Source organism: Orbicella franksi, chromosome 11, assembly GCF_964199315.1.
Source record: "Orbicella franksi chromosome 11, jaOrbFran1.1, whole genome shotgun sequence".
Lineage (NCBI taxonomy): Eukaryota > Metazoa > Cnidaria > Anthozoa > Scleractinia > Merulinidae > Orbicella > Orbicella franksi.
Window position 1 is genome coordinate 15,324,153 of NC_138155.1, and position 23,427 is coordinate 15,347,579.

Genomic DNA, 23,427 nt, shown 5'->3' on the forward strand with positions numbered 1-23,427 from the left:
ACCTAATACTCCTAGAGGTAATAAAATGCTATGACCGCATAAAGCAATTTATTTTATGCCACCATATAGCCAACATGGCACTAGTGGTCACATGGCCTGAATAACCCCTTTGGCCAACACGGCTGGGGGTAGTAAAATGTCATGGCAGCATGAAACATTCAACTGCCATCACCATATAGCCAACATAGCAGTGGTGATCAAGGATGAGTAACCCCTTTGACCAGCATGGCTGGGTAGTAAAAATGCCAAGACAGCAAGACCAAACCAAAACAATGCTAAAACAGTGCAGACAACACCTCATCATAATCTCAGTACACTATGACAACACTTAGCATAATTCTTGACAGCCACACGCAATGATACCTGATACTAACATAGTCCAAAATCCCAACAATGATGCAAGGATCACTGCCTAGTGATTTGAACCAGAAATTATCCTCGCTTGGGCCACTCAGGAAAACAAATACGAAGGGCTAGAATAGGAAATGATGGAATGTTTGATGTGAATACATTGTTCACCGCAGATCCTCCCACAAAAATCCCTTGGTAAGGTTGGAATGTCATTGAGCCCCTAATGAAGGTTTTCCAAGATCCATCTGTGTTGACAAGGAATGACCACCACACAGCTGAGGGCCACTGAGGGAGAAGTAAGGTATCAATTTCACCTCTAGCTGACATGTGTTTCAGATCACCTGGAATAAGGTGTGGGGGAGGAAAAATTCAGATGTTTTCTTTCAACCAAGACACTGTAAATGTGTCAACTGCTTGATATCTTGGGTAATTGCAGTATCTAGTGCAGAACCTTTCTAGTCTGGTCTGCAAGCTTGCAAAATGATCCACTTTGTGAAGACACCACAATTGGTCAACATATCTAATGCAGGTGTTACGGTCTCGCTTGACCGCCAGAAAGAAACTACAAAACTCTTCTACAAACCCAACTTATTTATTTAACAATATGTAATATAATCTTAGCTACAAAGGAGCGATTTCTAAACAATACAATCTACTACTAAACTAAGTTAAGCCTACTGCTAAACTTGAGTCACCACTGACACAAACTCAAAACAAATCTCGGTGTCTCCTTACGGTCCACTTGACCTTAAACAAAGTTCCTCAATAGCTTTCACAATTGCAATATCACTCTATGGCTTTTCCACTCGTTCTTTGCCGAGAACTAACTGGGCTGTAGCTTCTTCTCTCGGTCTCTGCCGAGAACTAACGAGACAATCTATACTACCTAGATGATTCTTTATATACATTTATCAAATATTCTAGAACATTCTTGGAGCTTCTATTTATGTAACATTACATTATCATTACATCATTCGGTAGAATGTTCTAAAATGTTCCATAGCATGACAATAGAAGGTTCTGGCACAAACATTGCGTGACTAGACATTCTAGAAGTTTCCAGAAATAAATATTTACATCTGCTCTTCATAACACAGGTACAATCTAGCATGTAATCATTAGGGTAATTAATATTTGACAACTGGTCTGCTTCCACATTATAGTCCCTGCTCACCCACTCCACTGACAAATGCATATTTAACTCTCTACACAGTTTGTAAACTGCCACTGCTTCCTGATGTAACTCCTCTTTGCAGCTTCCAATTGATAAAACAACTTCTGCACTCCTATTGTCAGTTCAGTGAAGTACCTCCTTCCCTCTCACTTCTTCAGAATAAGACTCCAGTACCAAGCTAATGGCCTTCATTTCCTGCAATGTAGAGCTTTTCAAACAATCAGTAGAAGACCAGCAACCCCAGGCCACTGTATCAGAAAACTGCACTGCAAATCCTCCCTAGCCTTCTCCATTATCATCCGAATAAGATAAGGCTAGGAGACCAGATTGGACACCCACTGAAGTCAAAATTGTCCCTCCAGAACAGCACCTCCGACATACTGTCCTGTGACACTAAAAATGGCTTATCCCAGTAATTAGCCTGGCAGATATCTCTGTAGATGCCTCGTGTCCAAAGATGAACTACTGGACAAAGGGCAAGTCCCATAGAAAGTAGAGATCCTGACAAAGGAGAAAGGCATCTAGCTGAAACTATAAAGTGTCTGTCTATGATTTTGTCTATTAGCTGCTTAAGGGCTTCCGCCCTTCTTGCCAGAGCCTGAGGATTTCCATTTTGTAAACCCACTATAAAACCCAAAAGTTCTTCAAATTGTGAGGGGACCCACTGGCTTTTCTCCTCATTGGCAATGAAACCACTTGAAGCAATATCTTTACAGACCACTGTAGACATCGTCATAGCCTTATTCCTTACCTGATCTGCACCTGCCCCATCATCCAAGTATATAAATATTTGGAAGTCTTTACTCCTCCAGTGCTTGACAAGTGTTCCTTGAATCTCAGCAAAGAGATAAGAACCCACGGACAAACCAAATGGGAGAAACGTAAACTGAAAACCAAAAAAAATGAAAAAATCTAACCTCGCCTCTCTTTCACAGCAGGTTACTCTGCCTTGGACAAACAAACCCAGCATTTTGTCTTAGTGATAAATCTTTAAGACGGCACTCTCCATTTTGCAGCCATTATTGTTTTTTGCAGTAGGAAGTGAGCTTGTTAAAAAGAAAGCTGTAAAGCATCCAATCCTTTTGCATTGCTAAAACAACTCTCACACATCGGAAAATCGCCCTATGATGCATTGCAAACCCTTGACCATTGAGTATGTCATTTATGCCTGCAGATGGCGTCTCTTCTATTTGTTTTTTTACGTTCTGACGACTAAAAATTCGCATTTGGCACAGGGACCCAAACATTATATCAGCAGTAAAAATAAATGTGCTGTTATGGTACCTGGGTTCCTGTGTCTTTCTGAGTTGTTTAGAAGGGATTTGAATGAAGTGAAGGCAGTTTATGTTTCGAAATATTATCTCGCCTGCCACTTTGTAATTAAGACACTCCGGTTACATCTCAAGTTTCGATTAACGTTGTTAACTATTAACTCTCATCGGGGGGGGGGGGGGGGAGAGAAGGAGAAAAAAAAAATTAATAAATAAATATACATTTATATAGTGCCATTTTCCACGAATTGTCCATGGCGCTTTACAATACTTTAAAATTAAAATCCTAATTCTTTAAAAACCTAAAATCCTAAATCCTAAAAGTTAAAATCCTAAGAATTAAATACGCTATATAATACAATTAGGCTACAAATAAAAAGTAAAAACTACAAATCAAATGCACGCTTAAAAAGATAAGTCTTAAGATTAGCCTTAAAAACTGCCTCTGATGATGAAAGTCTGATCTGGAGGGGTAGTTTATTCCAGAGCCTTGGTGCCGCCACGGAAAAAGCCCTTTCACCATACGTTTTAAGATTTGCTCTAGGCTCATCAAGCAACCTGTTGTTTGAAGATCGTAGTGTCCGACCAGAAATGTTAAATCGCAGTGGGTCTCTAATGTAATCAGGGGCCAGTCCATTCAGAGCTTTGTAAGTTAGCAGCAATATTTTGAAAATAATCCTAAAATGAACTGGCAACCAATGTAAGCTCCTTAGTATTGGTGTGATGTGTTCCTGCCTTCTAGTCAAGGTAACAAGGCGAGCTGCTGAGTTCTGTACAAGCTGAAGTCTATTAATCAGATACTTTGGGAGACCATACAGTAGGGCGTTACAATAGTCCAAACGCGATGTTATGTAAGCGTGAACAATGGTCTCAGTAGTACTCTGGGATAGGTATCGCCTAATTTTAGCTATACTACGAATGCGGAAAAATGCGCTCTTGCAGGTTATTTTAACGTGTTCTTTGAAATCCAAACATTGATCGAATGCAACGCCTAAATTCCTGGCCTGTTTACTAGACTTGATTACTTCATCACCAACTCGTATATAGTCGAGGGGTGGTCGTGGACGATATTTAGAACTAATAACCAAAAGTTCAGTCTTATCCCGATTTAACTTAAGTTTGACAAGGGATGAAACTAAGAGACAAGGGATGAAACTAAAATGAGGCCAGTTTTATTTTGGTACCTAATTCTCTTGTTACAGAACAAAATCGGTCAGAATTTCACATCTTGATTGATAAAGCAGTTAATATTCAGGTGAAGTTGGATTTGTTTGCTTGGGCGTCTTTTTTTCATCTCATTTTTGAGTTGTATTTAGACACGGCTTTTCGTCTGATCTGTGAATACACTTGACTGGACCGGAAGTGCTTATAAAATTTGTTAGCATGTACTTCATCAAAGCAGTGCTATTGTTCTCTTGACAGACTCTTTTGTTAATGTTTGACAGTCGTGTGCATCACAAACATAAAACAGAACATGACACGCAGACTTTCTGGTCAGTCTCGGGAGATAAATAAATGGCGTCCATTCCTAGTATTAAAAACTGCGTTGAACCAAAATTCAAATTTTGAATAAACCAAGTTTTGATGACTAACTAGAAACATCTTCACTGAACCACAGCCTGGAGACAGGAAAACATAGGTATTCTCTAGCTAAAATATATAATTTATGTTGTCTTCAAAAGTTTGTTTTTTAACCAGTAAAATACCAAGCTTAAAAAAATGAAAATAGAAAAAATACAGAATATCAGTTGGCTCACCAGTAAACAACGTTGAAATTGCCGGGTATTGTTGATGAAAGATTTGTGCTCAGCGTGAAAATTGCCGAGGGAAATTGCAGTCAAAGGTTGCCGTCTATCATCTCGTGTTTGCTTGCACATATCCATGTAAGGAACCATGCAGGCTGGTCCACTCAACTGTAGTCACAGACTAGACGAAAGCTCTTGATAAATTTCATCCCTTGTCTCTTTTGTCTTTTAAAGCGTGGCAGTTATGAAACCTGAGAATCTCTCCCCCTTGGTGAGAGTTAACAGTTAACGATGATAATTGAAACTTGGGACATAATCGGAGCGTCATAATTACAAAGTGGCAGACGTGATAATGTTTGGAATTATAAACTGCTTTTGCTTCATTTAAATCCCTTCTAAACGACTCAAAAAGACACAGGAACACAGGTAAATAACAGCACATTTATTCTTACTGCTGATATAGTGTTTGGGTACACTGTGCATTTGGCAACTATTTTTTTACCACTTGGTCAAAATAGATTTAATTTGTTTTGAGCCCTGGTTTAACCCATGTAATGATTTTATTGCTTGATTCTCACTCCTTTAAGATGATAATACCAAACTTTAATTTAGTCTTATAATTGGAAAAAGTGAGATTTAGAAACGCTTTAAATTATTTTTTTTTACATTTCTGTTTCACACAAACATGTGTCTCAAGGATTTGTTTAACTTCCATGCTACTCTGTAAAGCAAGATAACACAGTGGCTAATATAAATAATTGTTTCCTTGACTAGTTTTCATTAAATTAATGCCACCTAAGAAAATCAATGATATTATGCCACTGACAGGTCTGAATGCTGAAAATGGCATTTCCTAGCTTCTATATTGTAGATTTCAAAATTTTCTGGGGGAAGGAGGGCATGCCCCAAGACTTCATAGGATGAGGAGCCTGCCGGCCCCTAACTTGTTACATCCATCTACTCTTCCCATGGCACATGCCTACTTCAAGACATTTTGAAACCCCTGCCCAGGCCCCAGCGCTGTGTGAGAGAAGCATTTTTCACTTACACTGTAATTCATTTCACTCAGCCAGTGAAAAATTACTCTTCCAAATAAAAACACCCTCTCTTTTGTTTTACAAGATTTGTATCAGTTTGGCTTGCTTCATAGGTATAGTCAACAGCGTCTTTGAAGTTTGTAGGTCGGTGAACATTTTATCCTTAGGTGAACAAACCAGTGGCACTTGGCTTTTCATTGTAATGACAGGTTTTTGACAACAGTAAACAGTTTTGTGCTCAAGTGCGACTTGCCCTAATTTGAATACCTGTCTATTATATGGATATGTTACTTTGTCCATGGAAAATTCGAAATGTATTAAGTATGAAAAGACCCTCAATAAACAGGGTTTCTATAAGGGCTGGGCATTGGGCAAATTAGTCCTGAAGATAAGCATAAAGTTGTTCAAATTGGTGATACAAGTACTAAATTTTATTTACTTGATCCTCTTCAGGCAAATAATGATATAAGATAAGGATCTACGAAGGAACCTGTTCACTTTTTATTGGCTGATGAAAAGTTTCCATATGTTTTATATAAACCACAGGGTCCCAATTCATCAAAAAAGCCATTTGAGCAATAGTGTCCTACGGCTTTTTGGAGGTAACATTTTTATACCATAATCTCAGAAAATGTCCTATGTAATTAAATGTTTTGAACTTTCAAAATGTTACTTATTCAAAAAAAGACATGAAAGTAAGTGTCCTGTGGCATTTTTGAGGTACTGTGTTATACCATTTTCACTCTTGATAGCAATTGCCCTTGCAGGAGCACAGTGCAGTGCAGGCAGGTTTGCCTTGGTGCATTTGCAGAGTCCCTGACATACACTCTTGCAACCACATTAATTTTGGTGAGCTTGTTGCATGCTTTTGATGGTTCAGGGAGAGTAGATCAGGTTAGTATCCAACCAACTGAAGAGAGATGCCATCCCCAGTCTGCTGCACTTGGAAGTTCCTGGATATAGGGTTCGTACAGGTCCTGGAAAACCTGGAAAGTCCTGGAGTTTTGTTGTGGCATTTTCCAGGACTGGAAAGTCCTGGAAAAAGGCTGCTGGTCCTGGAAAGTTCTGGAAATCTGTTAAACTCAAGTAAAAAATATGAAATGTATGGCAGACAGTAAGGAGAATTAACATTGAGATCTTGGGAGTGAAAGGGTTAATGTGAATTTCAGAGTCCTGGAAAAATCAATCTGAGTCCTGGAAAAGTCCTGGGAATTTGTTTCTGAAAAAGGGTACGACCCCTGTGGATAGGATCTAGTACCTTCAGACATGACCGGCTGGAAATGCTGCTCACTTGACATGTTATTCCAGGGCCGCTTGTGTTGGCAGAATACTCTCTGTGCTTCTGGTGTCTTCAGAAAACATGGCTATGCATTATAACAACAAAGCCTTCCAGCACTCAGAATTGCTCCTCAGAGAGCATTTGTCTGTGGTGATGATAGAGTTTGAAGAACTTCAGTTGCTTCAGGATAGGACGTCCATGTTTGAAATGTGGTCTTCTTAGCCTTTCCAGAGAAATATTACACTGTGTCGCATCCGGTAAGTGCATGTAAGAACGGTAGCCCTTCACATTTCTGTGTGGTAAGAGAGCCGGCTATCTTGTGGATTGGGAGGTAGGGCAAATGCTTGCCAATGCCAAAGGCAACCCACAGCTCCTCTACTTCCAACTTCTTTGCAAATGCGATTGCCAAGATAACCACGTCTGTATCAAAGTTTGTATGATGATTTTCTTCATAGACCCTTTTCATAAATGGCTGCCAATTTAAAATTCTTTTATATGCATTTAAATTAGCCTCACTAAACTCGTTTAGGAGTAAAAATTCTTTTGAATTAGCAACTCAAAAATTGGCAGCCATTTATGAAAACGGTCTATACCATTCACAGAGGCATGCTTTGCATGGATGAAGATACAGGTATCTGCCTCCTCATGGTTACAATGTGCCAGGCCTGCCTTGACTATTGTGGTGGAACAGGTTGCGTCCACGTCAGCCTTGCTTATTACTTCAACATTGGCAATGTGGAGGGATTGAACGCTTGCTACGAGATGCTGAAATAATTCCTTCTTGTTGTCATCCAGCCTCAGAAATGACTTCCAGTTTAAAGGAATTTCTGCATTGTTGCACACATGTCTGCTGGTTCCTGTGCCTCTGGTGTCATGAGTGCCTTTCTTTATTCCTGTCCACAAAGAAACAAAATTTACACGTTTTTTAGTTAAAATTGTTGATATATGCCTCTGATAATTTGGTTCACATTGTCCTTCAATTAGGGACTTTTCATGCACATTATACAAACCACAAGAACTTAGGAGACTTTGTAGACGCTACACAAAGTATGCAAGGAAACTGTTGTCCGTATCACTGGAGACCTTCGTTAAATGTACGCATCAAACTGAGTCATTGAACCACTGATGTTTTGACTTCACAGATGGATTTAAACATTCTGAATTGAACCATTTTGCCTTGTAAACTTAAATACATCACAAGAAATCAACGAGGGAAAGACAAATTATTGTGAGACTGTTTTCATCCGTAACTTTAATCTCAAACAGGAGGTTGCTAGGCAGAGCGACATGGTATGTTTTTCTTGTCGCCCGAAGATGGAGGCCAGTCACCTGAGGCAACTGGGCATAGTTAAAGCATAGCCTTGAGCTATCTGAGCAGCTCAAGTGAACTCGAGTACATTTTTGCCAAATCTGGGAACTAAAAATCTATTGGCCTTGGAGCCTGTTCTATAAACATAACAAGTTCCGCTAAAGTGATAGCCTCCAAAGAAGAAGATTGAAGATTCATTATCTTCTTGCTCTTTCGAGGGTCTCTGACTCGATTATAAAGAGCAGCTGGTGAGGCATGCATCCAGGCCACCATATCACCAGCTGCCAACTTTGATAACAGCTTATGGTCTTGAAGCTTTGTGGCAGCTGCTGTTATGTTGCTGTTAACAGCAAATGTTGCTGACAATTGAAATAGCAAAATTACGAATTTTGATTTTAAATCCTATCAGAAATAAATGTTATTCTGAAATTTATGCATTATTGCAGCAACTCACAATTGTTTACAATTAATTATGCCTTTGTGAACAACCGGAATGTTTGGATCATTCACTGATTACTATATGAAGTAGAATCCAGTCATTATTCTTTGGTGATATGTTTTCATGAAAACTGCAAAATCAGCTACTATGGGGTTTTTGTGGGATTATGCAATATTATTGCATAATCACACAGTCATCTGCTATGTTGAAGGTTTGAGGATTTTATGAAACCTGAGATTCTCTCCCCCGATAAGAGGTAATAGTTAATGAAAATAGTGAAAAGTCAAGACATAATCGGATCGTTGCATTTACAAAGCAGCAGAAAAAAATGCCTTTGCCTCTAGTCAAATCCCTTCTAAATGGCTCAAGCAGACCCAGGAACACAGGTAAATAACAGTACATTTTTTTTACATGTATGTAAATGATTATGTTATTGCTGATACAGTGTCCAGGTCCCCTGTGCTTTGGGTGAGCAAGAATTTCACAATTGCAAATTGAAAGGGAGCTTTAAAATTGCCTATAGGCCAAAATTTAAGCTTATTCTTTTGTTTTGAAAGCTGTGATGCGGTGAATAAAATCTCAGCTTGCAGTGTTGCAGTGATCTCAAACCCCTCAGTGCACGATGTTTCTGTTTTTCATGCTTCAGTGTTTGGTGAAATAAAGTTATTTGCATTGCTGTGTTTAGATGTTTGACCTTTCTCAGACCTAAATTTAGTATGCTAGCTTTGTTAATCTGTGCTAATTTATTACAAGCACGTATCTCACAAAATACAGACCAACACTGTGTAGACATATCTGCAATATGCTTAGCTGCCAATCCGAATTTGTTTTCATTGCATAACTTGACAAATAACTTTACCTCTGCCACAATGCACCAGAACTCTGCCTTTGAGAGTCACGTGGGAACCCTGAGTGAGGACAGAGAGGCTAAGGGTAGATCTGCACTGAGGAGATCAGTGCAGATCTACCCTTTGTCTGTGGCAAATCCAAAAGAATTAGTCTGACTTGACAAAAATTATTTGCCCTGGCACATCTGCATTGTTTGTTTACAGCCTGTCAAATTACTTATCCTTTGCTTTCAATCAACTCATAGGTCAATGAGCATCATTCTGCTCTTCTTTGGTCCATTTCCTGTAGGATTTCCCTTTCTCTTCCAATGGCACTTGTCTCGACTTCTTGAGGTGCTGAAAAAGATAAGTCCTGAGTTGGCTGCCTAAGAACAAGAAAATAAACGTGGGGACCACTAGAAACACGGCTTCTCTGATCTTTTGAACGCTGGGATTTTATGCATTGATTTAGAATTTGCAGCCAATTCGATTTAATCTTCGTTTATGACAGGTTTAACTGGTTTAAGCACACGGGACCCAAATGCTGTATCAGTAATAACAATCATGTACATTCATGTAAAATAAATATACTGTTATTTTGTTACCTGTGTTCTTGTGTCTTTTTGATCCGTTTGGAACACAGGCAGCCCAAGCTCAAGATGTGAGGAATTATTTATTTTTTTGTTGTCTTTATGTGAACATTCAGTGAAAACAGGACATACAGCCAACATCTACTACTATTACCAGGTACATGACGACCGAGTTTGATTATGTGAAATGTGACTTTCGCCTCGCAGCATAATATTATCTCCTCAGAGCTTTATTATCTAGCTCTCTGCACGCACTGCAGGCCTATGATGAGAGAGCATCATAGGCCTGCAGTGCGTGCAGAGAGCTAGATAATAAAGCTCTGAGGAGATAATAATTATTATAGAGTTGTTGTGTTACAACAGTTTGAATTAATAAAGGTTTAAATGGGGAAAAACGGTAATCGACATTATAGCTGAAATTGTGATATTTTTACAATAAAATTGACTTACCTCAATGCCTTGTTGTCTTTTCTATTTTCATCTTGCTTCTGAGCTTGCTTCCAAAGCCTTTTAAGTGAGTTATCAGTTTTCGGTTTTCCTCTCCTAAGAAGCGATAACCTCCATATGCTGCAAGGTGAAAGTCATGTTTGGCATAATCAAACTCAGTCGTTATGTAATAGTAGCAGACATCAGCTGTATGTCATGTTTTCACTGAATGCTGGCAAAAAGATTGACAAAAATAACTCCTCGTATCGTGAGCTTGGTTCGCCTGTGTTGAGAAGCGATTTGAATAGAAGCAAAGGGGGTTCATCTTGTTTGCTGCGTTGTAAATATGACGCTCCGATTACGTCTCATCTTGAAATGTAAACTGCTTTAGCCTGCATAGCAAGTGTTCCTGTACAAAGAGCTTTTCCGCATTCTGACCGAGCATAAATTGGAGCGAGAGCAAAAAATTGATGAAGCAGGAGATGGTCAATTATTTGCTCTCTCTCCAATTTACCTGTGGCCAAAATGCAGAAAAGCTATTCGTACAGGTCTGGAATGCTTTCTACGCAGGCCACCTGTGCTTCTAGTCAAATCCCTTCGAAACGGCTCAAAAAGACCCAGGAACACAGGGAAATAACTACATTTATTTTACATTTAGGTATCATGGTAGGTGGATTGACAGTGGAAAACGCTATTACGCTGGCGCTTTGAAAGAAAACCCCATCAAACTATTCATTTTCTGAAAGCTTAATATATAAGATACAATCATATCTTTGAAATTTTCTTAAAAGTTATTTTGCAGTCGCGTTGATATTAAAAGAAATACCCAGAAACACTGCTTCGCTTAAACTGGTTTGCCTCCACATGTGAATTATCGGAGTGGCGCAATTAACATCGGAAGTGTTTTCTCACACATCGCCCTCAAAAAGGGTGTTGGCAATTTTCTAGATGTGGTTTGTTTTTTTCTACAACCTCCTTAAGTTTTATGTTTTCAATGCGGACGTTTCCTTCTACTAAAGAGGCGATAACTTTGAAACTGGAAGCGAAATTAAACAAAGCCCGACAACCTTTTTCGAAGGAGGTATCCTGGAACATACCTGCTGATATTCAGCCAATTCTGTTGGAAGACGCACGTAAACGATCTAAAAATGTTTATCCTTATATCAGTTTTATTTTCTTGAGAAGAATACTAAAAACCTCTTATGAGGTTGGTATGATTAGGTGTTAAAAATCCCCTCAACACTGACAGATGTCAGCATGAGTCAGTTTACCACAACAATGGCTTATGAAAACTTGAAATAAACAGATGTCTACAATTCTGGTACGCAAACCCATCGCAGCGAAATTGTCTGAGAAGCGAAAAACTACCAAGAGCTTTATACGGGTTTGTATTTAAACTGCCATGATTTCTTTTACTTAGAAGATTTTATCAGCAGCATCGGTATTATGTTGCTCAAGTTTAGGCTTCCTCATTCTCCTGACATTTTTTTAAACCATGCCTCATGAAGCCAAAACAAGAAATCTTGAGGTCTACATCTGCGCTTGACTCTCTCATGGAAGTTTCAGAATCATGTCCGTTCTCCAGCAATTTCATGCAACGAGCACTTATAGTTTGTCCTTCAGCTTCATTGGTGAGACTACTGTTCTCAAGTTCCTTCAACCATTCTTCTTGGTTACAGTGCGACTCAAGGTCGCTTAGAGCCAAAGATCTTGTTCGACGCTAAACCTGTGGGTTCCACCAGATCTTTGCCTCTTCAACTTCTTTGAAGATGAAAAATGGACAAGAAGTTTTCTTGCATTTTCGTCCTGATGCTTGCAATGAAACAACCAGATCGAGAACAGCTTGTGTGCAAAAATGAAATATCACATCGCTATTTGCTTTACACGTTACAAATGGCTGTGAATTTTATTTAGAGGTGTCAATGAGAAGGGGTTAATAAGATTCAAAAATAGTTTTTCTCTTTATCTTAAAAAGTAAAAAGCTTTTTTCCCATTTGTTTTGCAAAATAGTTATCTCAGTCTTCTCAATAGACCAATTTTGATATATTAAAAATCAGTCTAAAACAATAGACCCTAGTGTGAGGCTCTGGGAAATAACTACAGAGTTTGTGGGGTTTGTTCGACAGAGCCTCGTGCTGAGGTGTATTGTTTTAGGCTGAATTTTAATATGTCGAAATTTAGCTATTTGAACAGCAAAAAAAAGATTTTTTGCATTTTTCGTAAAAATTCACCTACCATGATACCCTAATGTAAATGATTACGTTATTTCTGAAACAATGTTTGGATACCTTCGGGGTGTCCTTTGGGAGAAAATTCGTACACGCACCAGTTTCACTGCAACCCTAACCAACTATATACCAGGAGAAAGCTTAACAAAGAAAGTTTACAATGAAAATGCAATATACTGTGCCTTTCAATAACATTTCAAGGGACAAATGCATTTTTTGATACAGTCAACCAAATGTTGGGCGGCTCCCAGCTTCCGACTTCTGCCGAGCACTGTTTCGTTGTCTGAACTGTGCTCAACGATTTGCTTACCGTGCGCTTGGCAGTAGCCAGAAGCTGGGAAGACCTGTTGAACATTTGATTGACGGTAGCGAAAAGAGCATTTGTCGGTTAAGCTTTGAATTTTGGAGTCCACCTGTTATTGAAAGGTGCAGTAAGCAAGTTTTTATTTTAGGAATGTCTGGAGCCAGTAAGGTGTGAAATGAACGAGGGTTCTATTGAATTTATTGGTTATCAGATGCTGCAAGATGAGCAAAATGGCTGCACAGTCTTATTCACAAGGCATCAATCAACAAAAGTGTGTCAGGCTTTCTCGATATTCTGATTGGTTGTTTAGATATTCGCATGTAAAGTTGGAGTTGCTGTAGCTAAAAATATGCGAGATGTGTGGCGTAAATGGACACCACAGGAAAAACATGTTAAATATCAAAATTTCCCGACACACCTTCATTTGTCATCATCCCTGGATTGTTTTGGCAAAATTTCATGAAAGTCTGTCAATCCTCCACACCCTATAAATTCAATCAAGTAAACAGTATTCTGCAATAAATTTCCCACTTAAAAGTTGTAACAACTTGTCTATGTTGATACCAAAAAATATATATTACATAATTCACCTGTTTCCACACCTTTATCTTTCCAGTGATTGCCTTCTCACTTGTAGCAGTTCAACTCCCAAGTAGTATATAGGGGATTAACCAAATACCGTTTTGCAGAGGGAGCTTTATTTCACCTTATCGCAGCCCCCACCATCAAGTCCGGCCCTCACATGCTCGGGCCGGTTGAGCCTGGGGGCTGCGAAACGGTGAAATAAAGCTCCCTCTTTGAAACAGTATTTGGTTAATCCCCTATATACTACTTACAACAACAGGGACACCAATTGGAAACAAGCGAGCCCGTTCTTATACTGCCCGAGCCGGGATGACTCGAGTGCCAAACAAGTGCGGGTGGCTGATGCGGGGCCGGAAAGAAAGCTGCGGGCTTACCGAGGGCATTCAACACCTCCCTCCAGAGCTTCGTGAGATGATTCTCAAGGAGTTCATCGCGAAAAAAATAAAGAAAAAAAAGGAAATGGGGTGGGGCAGGGTCCATGAGAATATCTTAAAACTACCATTCTGCGAATTCAAGCAGCAAATTGTGCGAATGGTAATTTGCTTCGAATATCCAAACTGTTATTTCGAGGGTTGCTGTTTCCCCTGTTTCGAAAATGAGGGAACTGTTCATAATGCCTCCGTTAGGCTGCCGAAGGATCCAGAACATCTCATAGAAGCCGACCACGATTACAAAAATGTTTTGGAAATATGTTTGTGGAACGGTTACGATTGGCACGAGTGGTTCCTTTTTGGCGGGGAGCATTATTATTAAAAAACCTCATCCGCCTCAACCATCGCAGCAAAGACTTCGCGCGTAATCGCGAGCCTCTTTTTGCCACTCAGGTGTAAAATACTCATGAGCCAGAAACGCGACCAAGTGGAAGCAGACAATCATGTTCTTATTACATGTAAATGAAACCGTCTGTTTCTAAAAGTCAGTTCAAAGCAGGAGGGTTTGTGATTTTTTTTTATCATTTCCACTTCAACTCTGCTGTGGATGTCTTCCTCCATTTTCTTGACGTCAACATCAGGAAGCTTTCTCGTTGATGGTTGGCGAAGCATCCTTGCTCGGACCTGATCTTTCAGAAAGTTATACTGCTGAAACTCTGAAAGGATGGTGTCAAACTCATGGGAAGACACCTCGTTGTTGTTCAAAACGTTTGAGAGAAGTCTGTTGACGGTGTCTCGCTTGGCAACGGCGAGCGTGGTGATCTCTTGATGCTTCTTTATTTTCGAGTCGAGTTTTTTGCTGGCGATAATCAGCCCTGATGAAACGAGAGCGAAGCAGCCACCAGCGCCACCAAGAGGAACTGCTGCCCGCAGGCCAGCCACAGACAGAGCGGAGCCAAAACTCACGCTGGAAAACGCTGCCGAGAGAACGCTGGAGCCGGCGGCACCCCAATTAACAAACTTTCTCGCGTGTGTGTATTTTTTAGCAACGAGGCGATAGTGGTGGACCTCACCGCCCAAAGTGTTGGAAATCTCGTTGACCTTCTGCAAGTGCAAATTTTGAGAAGGCTCCACCACCACCGGATATAGAGGGTTGGCAGGCGGCGCGCCTGGAGGCAACAGATTCGCCGAAGACATTGTGTATATATAGAAATTTAATTTTACTCTAATTCAAAAAGAAGAGGGAAGCCCTTGAAATCAAAGAGTTCGCCGTTTTCATCTTTCACACTTATGGTGATACTATTTATGAACTTGCCTGTGGAGCAGTCTCGCAAAACCTGTTGCAGAGAAGGCTGGTAGCTTACCTTTTCATAAGGCTTCCCTTTCACATCCAACGAGGCCAAGATATCTGACCTTTTGCCATTGAACAGATTCTGTTCCGTGTTGAGCAAATTACAATGAATAAAATATGTCGTTGGAGCTACCAGCCTTTTTACGAAAGTTATAAGATTCAACTTTCGTCCAATACCAAACAAATCAGCTAAATCGCAATCAAGTTCGATTGGTTTTGCCCCCAAATTTCTGATTACAAGCTGGCCAACAGGTTGATTTATTGCTGTTTCCAACTGTTTATAGCCATATTTGTCGAACAGACCGTCTATTTCTTTTGCCATGCTTTCTAAACTATAATGCCCTGGGATTATTTTACTAACTGACAAAGCTCTATCTTTGTTTTTGTCTCCCAAGGTGGCTGAACCTTCTTTTTTCAAAGTGTCCCAGCTGTTGTACAAACTGCAAGAAATGAGTTTCATGGAATCAACTCTCGGTATCGGCTTTTCAAAATGGATAGTCTCGCTGTTCTGTTGTGCGACAATAGTGAGAACAACCATTTTATATTCAACAAATAAAATTGTGTTCAAATAATATGGAGAATATGTGGAAAGATATCCGCCAAGATCCCGGGTTCGATGATCCCAACTTTTAAAAAGAGAAGATGCTGCGAAGGAAAAGGCGTGGACAAACTTTTTTAACCGCTTTCCAAAAGCGAACAAAAGCAGGTTCATTTCACAAGCAATGATCAACGAGAAAAAAACGTAACCGCAGAGGTGTTTTTCAAAGAAAGCAAAGGCTTGTTTCAAAGCGTCTTCGGCTCAGACAGAAAATACTGGAGTGCGGAAATGAAACAGGCGCTAGGTTTGGGAGACAGCGGAGGTTTTCCTTACCAGCTTGCACCGCTTGGTTCAAAAGTTTCTTTGTCCATTCCTGCGGTACCTTTCGACGGGAAAGCACCAAGCTTGAAAAAAATATTCAACGACGCAATCCAAATCTGTCACGCCTGATCAGTATTTCACGACAAAATTCAGAGAAATATTTCAAGAAACCAAACTCAGGCACACTTCTGCAGCCGAATCAAAACACTGGTTAGGAGGGCCTGACATGAAATATTGGCCGCAACAGCTAAACTTCGCGGTTTTCTGCGCGACACAGGGGTGCGGAGTTTCTCGCAAAATCTTTGACAGCGGGATGAATCTCCCCCCGCAGATAAGAGCTTTCTACAAATTCCACGTGTATTTCACGGTCAGGCGCATTTTGTACCAGCTAGGAGGTATTCAGAGCATGAGCGCTTTACCCGGAGATCCACCTTTCAACCAATTCAACAATCATTACGACGTCGCTTCATACAAAAGGCTATGCAATGAGTTCGGTATAGATCCATCAAGCGATTTCCGCTACACACACGGGGCAAACTACGATCTGGGAAGCGTTTACGTCTGCGAACAGCGCATCGAAAACTGACCTACCTATATCCGGAATTGAACAAATGCAGCGATGAAGGCGGCAAAGCGATAAAAGGGGACTTGATTTATTACATCGAGCTGGGGGCTGCTTCTGATACCCAATCGGACTGGTTTGCCCCAAATACAGCATCAGGTTTGACGCAGGCGGGCTTGGTGCGAATAAATCAGTCGATCGAGGCTTTTGTTTATTGCATCTTGGGCACGCAAGTCAATGTCCGCAGCAGCATTCTTGGTTCTGGCGGCCAAGCAAGAGAAGCCCAGAGCGAGTTCCTGGTACAGATGGAAGATGCTATCAGACAGCCCGACTTGGCCAAGAGCGTGCAAAGGTACCATCTCGCGGTGGACCAAGCGAAGGTCAGGCTCAATCTCGCTGTAGCCCCCTTGGCCTGGCTCATGCCCGCACAAATGATAATCACCGCAAGCACAATCGGTTACAACAACAAGCTGAAACGGTGGTATCTGGGATGAAACTGGGGGTCAACAACGAGGTAAACCCAGACACAAAAAAATCTGCCCTCAAACTCATGGTAGGCGGCCCGTCAAAAATTAACCCTCCCAACAGCCACCCGTCCAACCCAATACACAAAGCCGCAACAGCTGAATCAAGGAAACCATCTTCAGCCGAAACTCAGCAAGCACAGCCGACGGTGCAAAAAATTAAGCCCACAGCTCCAGATAAAACACCGCAACAGAAAATTAACAAAACAGCGGTAATTGTCAGTGTAGTTGGATTATCGGCGTTGCTGTTCATGGCTTGGCGGTAAAGTTAATGCTGCTTCTTAAAATATTGTTTGAACAAAAAGGCCACCGTGGCAAGAATGAGCAGCCAGGTGTGCTCAGCCAGAAACCCGACGACTTGGCTGACGGCTTTTAACAGGAAGCTCACAATCGAGCCAATCAGCCCGGGCAGCAGAGAACCAAGTTTCGCAGCAACATCTTTGAGGCCATTTCCCAAGGCTTTGCCACTGGCTTTCAAACCTCTGGTGAGGGCCCTGATGACAGCTCCGATTGTGGTACCAGCGGCGATAAGAATAGCAGTCAAGGTCACGCCATGTTTTTTGAAGATATCTTTTACCCTTTCCAAGAGAGGCCGCCCCCTTTCCCTTTCCGCGATCTGAGTTTGCAAACGCGCGATCTCCTCGTTTCTTTCTGCCACTCTGTCTTCTGCGGCTTCTTTTTCGGAGGGCGAGGCATTCTCATCTTGGATGATCACCTGGTCTTCCTCGTTTTGGCACTGCAGCTCGCTTTCCTGCTCTTTCAGGGCGTCAAACGGTTTTGTTTGGTTGTACCTTTCTTCCGTAGCGTTCGATTCGCTTTCTTTTGCTGCGAGGCTGGCCCTGAGTTTGTCAACCTTGGCTTGTTCCTTTTCTCTGTTTTTTGCTTTTTTTGTTGGTGAGTCCAATTCTTTTTTCTTGTTTTCGAGATTGGTTTGATAGTTCTTTTTCAGTTCTTTGAGCCTACGCAGCTCTGCTTCACTTTCAAGGTTCGAACCTTGTTCATCCTGAATGGCATCAATCTTAGCGTCGGTTTGCTCGATTTTATGTTTCAGGGCTTCCACTTCTTTCTTTTCTTCTTCTCTTTTTGAGGAGTGTTTCCACCTGTTGTAGTTGGTTTTCAGCTTCTGCCAGTCTTTGTTTCATTTCTCTGATAGTATCCTGGTCTTCTACAATGATGACTTCAGCTTTACGCCCCAGAGCTGTTTCTTTCATTTTTATGAAAGATTTTTGAAGAGTCACGCCGTCTTTCTGGAAAAGTCTGTACTCTTTTTTTCCTGGCTTTACAACATGCAAAGTTAGATTCCCTTTTTCTTTACCCAATTTGATTGGACCTAATTTTGCTCTGTTTGCATTCGGGTATGCTTTTTTGATATTTTCCCAACCTTCTTCAATCATGTCATTATCTTCATCAGGATGTATAAAATCCCCGAGCAAAGGGATTTCTTCCTGATAAGAAGTGTCAGGCAGGCCGGACTTCTCGTGAGGAAAAGTACTCATTTCCGTTTGTTCACCCCCGTGGTAGGGGTCGCCAGGTTGGTAGGGAGTGGACGCCGCTCCTGGCTGGAAAGGATGGGTTGTGTCAACCTCTTGTTCGCCATCCTCAGAGTCGTGGTCAAGCCGATTGTCAAGTTCCGGGTCTTTGTAACCAAATTCGCCACCGCCTTCCGCCATAGCGATATATTTCAAGCCTGTTATTTTTTAAATTAAAAAATTATCGCCGGTGTTTTATACACAATGACAGAGGTGCTGGAGAACCTTCGCCCAACATACAGCGAAAAGACCGTACACGCCATGAAGGCCAAGCATGCGGTCAAACGAATCACCTTTAACCCCTCTGAAGCCAACCCCGGCAATAAGCTGTACGTTTATGTGCCCAAGCTGAACGAGAACGAGGTTCTGGTGCCAGGCTCGCTAGCGCTTGTCTTTGACATTGACCTTTCTGGAGGGAACGCCAACAACTTGTCAAGAACGTCACGCAGGTGCTCATTGACAGGCTGGTTGTGAAGTTTGTGGGAACAACCCTGCAAGACACGGTTGGGTACGACATCTACAAAACTTTTGAAGACCTTTTTCTTTCGCAGGAAGAGCGAGACAACAGGATTCTCGAAGGGATTAAGAGTGAGGATCTGTTCAAGATCCGCTCAGACGTGGGAGACAAGAAAACCTCGGGCGTCGACGCTGAAAACAAGCTGAACGAGGTTTACGGAAAAAAGTACAGGATCAGGCTGGACCATCAGATCTTAACCGACCACGGCGTTTTCTACCCCCAGGCCCTTTACAACAACCTCATGTTTGAAGTGCAACTTGCCGAAGCAAAACACATGGTCAGAGGAGACTCCAAGCTGAAATACAAGCTGACCAACATCCAGCTCAAGTACAAAATGATCTGCAGCAAGACTGGCAGATGAGGTGCGGAGCGTTTACTCCAGCAGCAAAGAGTTCCTTTACGACCGCATGATCTATGACAAAGAGGTGGCCTTCAAAAAAGCCATTGACCCGAGGATCACCATCAAAGTCAATGCCCAAAGGTCGCTAAAAGCCCTCCTACTGTTTGTAGAGCCGTATACTCCTGGCAACAGAGATTCAGAAAAATTCATCTTCCCTGATCTGACGAACGTCAGTGTCTCGGTAAACGGCTCACCCAACATGCTTTACAATGACGGCATCGAAGGCAAGGACATGTGGGAAGAGGCCCGCAACTTGTTTGTGAAAGAAAAAAATAAAACGGAGCACATGAATATGACAAAGTTTTACACCGACGATAAGTTCGGGCTTGTTATTGATATGCGCTCCATGGTTAACCAAGAAATGCACAGCAGCAGCATGCGGATTGTGAACATTACGGACGGGGTCCAGCTGGAAATTGAGCAGAAAAAAGAAGGCTCAGGGGACGTGAAATGCCATGTGTTCGTCATCTCCGACTACCAGTTGAACCTTATGGACAGACAGATGGAATCTGTACAAGATTGAATATGAACATGGACCCGACTAAGATACCCTTCAACGCTCTCATCGTGGGGCCGACTAATTCTGGCAAATCGAGGTTTGTGGTGGACCAGCTCTATGGCCCGTTATGCAGAAAGTTCGACTACATCATGCTCATCTGCCCAACGTTCACGCACAACAAGACCTACCACTGGATTGGCGAAAACGATCCAAGAATGGATGTAATAGTCTGCGATCAGCACATCATAGAAAAGTGGTTGAAGCTCGTGAGATGGCTTTCTGAGGGTACCAGCACGCTCATAATCCTCGATGACTGCGCGGCCTCCAAAGACATGAAAGGGCGTACAGGCGAGCTGGTGAAACTCGCCTTTTCTGCCCGACATATGGGCATCAGTGTTTGGGTGCTGACCCAGAAGTTGACTGGCATAACATCTTCCTTCCAGGAGAACATTGCAGCGATCATCCTCTTTTACACCCCCTCAGCCAGGACGACGAAAGCCATCTTCGATGATTATGCCGGCGAGCTCTCCCCAGATGAGTACAAAGGTCTGGTTTCAAAGCTGAAAGAGCGAAACTTCTCTTATCTTGTGTTCGCGCTTCGCCACCCGTATGGGGTAAAGTTATTTGAATAAAAAAGTGAAAGTTGTATATAGCCTTGCACAATGGCTGGTGAAGATGCCTCGTTAGCAGAAGTTATGAACCTTCTTCAAACTGAGCTTGAGCCGAGTGGTCCCGCAGGTGGCATTGTTCCAACTGCTGGACCTGACATTCCCACTCTTCGCGAGCAGCTGGCCGTGCTGGTGTCCACAAGCAAAGCCAAAGAGGGCATCGGAGTGCAGCTAACCCACGAGCAGGTGAAGCGCCTGAGCGACAAAGAGGTCGAGAAATACACCAAACGTTACGACACGTATGTGGGCTCCAAGACAACAGAAAGCCTGATTGACAGCTTTATCTTTCTTGCAACCAAAGTGGTCGGAATGACCGTCAAAATCAAAGACGCTTATCAGAAAGAGCTCAGAAACGACTACATCTTGAACAAAGAGCTCTCCAATCTGGCCGGCAACCTTGCTTTGAAGTGCGGCCGGTTTCTTGCTGCGGCCAACGCGGTGTTCATAACCACTAAACATGTTGATTTCAGTCCACAGTTGCCGGAGCAGAGCCATCCTTCTCATGATGAACACGGCTATCCGCTAAGGGCATTGATGAAGTACCCGGATCAGCAACTTCAGATTAACTGGCCAGCATTCGATAACAACTGCCGAGAGATTGCTGTCAAATTGTTAACAAGTAAACTTTTTTCATTTGCTTATAATACGGTTTGCTTCAGAATGTCAACCGAACAATCGCAGAGTGCACCTGTCGTCACGGCGCCTCAGGTTGAGACCCAGGCAGCACCCGCCGCCGATATCACACAGCAAGCGACAACTCTGACTGCAACCACGCAACACATAAAAAATCCAAAGTGTGTGGCCGCCAGAAAAATGGTTGCAAAAGGCACGGGAACAACAGAAGAAAGATGCCGAGGTTGATCATGTGGAAAATAAGGCGAAAGCCGCCACAGATGCCCCTGAGCCAGCCCCGACTACAGAAGGTGAAAGCCCAAAGAGCGGCAGCCTCAGTGCCAACCAATGGATTGCTATTGGCGGCATAGGTGTTTCACTGCTCGGGATTTATTACAAACGTGAAGAGCTCAAGGCAATGGCCGAGCCCGCGTTCGACAAAATTAAAACGCCGGTCCCCGCGCCTGAGCCCGCGAGTGTTGAGCCAGAACCTGCTCACGTGACACAGCGAAAAGGATTAAGAAAAATGATTTAAACTTTTGAGTGTAAAGTATATCGCGATGTCGAACCCATCCGTTGCGCATCTTCTCATCTCTACAGCCGCAATTGGCGGAATTACGGTATTGTGGCTCTAATTCACCGCAAATGCTGTCAAAAAGGTGGTGCAACTTGGCAATGAAACATTTGCTGATAAGGGCGCAGAAAAAAGAAAAAGGCAAAGAGAAATACAAGAAGAAGTAAGAAGAAGACTAGTATGAATACTAAGAAGAAGAGAAGAAGCAGCAGCAAAAGAAGAGGAAGAACAGACAGATTAAATTAACACAGTTTGGAGAAAAGCTTATGAAAATATACTCAGATGGAAGTCTACTGTGTGAAAGACGGGCGAGTGACGCCGAACGTCCGAGGAACAGCAAAATTGTTGCTACAAAAAGCAACCGGCAACTTCTAAACGTGAAGTGTGCTGTGTGCGGAATCACCAAAACAAAGTTTTTGCCTGGAATTCCCAGAAAGGCAACCAAATCGAAATAAAGAGCAAGCGGGCAAGACAGATTCATTTTGTTTTAAACTTTCGTTCTTTACTTATATTGAACGCACCATGTCCGACAACAAGCTTGTCAAGACCGTCATTCACACCGCAGTTCTCACGGGATTAGCCGCGGGCATCGGCTGGGCCGCAAAAAAGGTTGTGAAAGAGAATTTCACTTCTGATCCCAGCAGCAGCGTGATGAATTACGTGAAGTTCACTGCCGTCATGGCGGGCAGCATTGCGCTCAAAAAGTACCTCGAGGATCAGAAAATCCTCCCCGGCAGCGTTTGAAATAAATTATTTTGTTTGGAAGAAATAAAAGTCCGTTATATTACGTCATGGCAAGTATTGCAAGCGTCAACGTTCACGAGGCTGTTTCGAGATCCGCGAGAAAAGATGGAAAGAGCTATGACGAAGCACTCAAGGAGTTTCTTGAGCTTTTCGAGAATACAGTTCTCAACCACGCCTGGATCGTGGCAAACGTTTATAAAAAAGAAGACACGGAGTTTTTGCAAGATTGTCAAGTGCGAGCCGCCGAGGCGTATCAAAACGCCAAAGAAAAGTTTAAGAACCATCTCGATGGCCTTCTCAACTGTATTGCGAACAACTTTGTAATATTCAAGGAAAACAGGAATGACTTATGATTTGAAAAAAGCTTCCAATAATATATAACTATGGCAAACATTGCGATTATGGTTGGCGGGGCTGTGTCAAATGCCACGGCTTTTATCGGTGGCAATTATCTGGCAAGGGTGCTCGGCGGGGGCGGCAAAGCTGCGCTTGAAGAAAAAAAGTGCCACGACAAAGCTCTCGAAGATTATCAAGTGGCTTACGCCAATACACGCGCGACTGAATGCAACTTCTTGATTGGATCGCGACCAACGCGCAAACAAAGGAGCAGGCCAAGCAGAACTTCACCAACACGGACTACGCCTTCAAACTC

At 42.2% G+C, this 23,427-nt stretch overlaps 1 protein-coding gene and 1 pseudogene across 3 annotated transcripts in view; both read left to right on the forward strand.

The window, feature by feature from the left end:
• Positions 1 to 23,427, forward strand: part of LOC145460650 (neuropilin-2-like) — an 80,426-nt gene that overhangs the window by 35,764 nt on the left and 21,235 nt on the right. The window lies entirely within an intron of this gene.
• Positions 18,364 to 20,210, forward strand: LOC145460658 (uncharacterized; annotated as a pseudogene).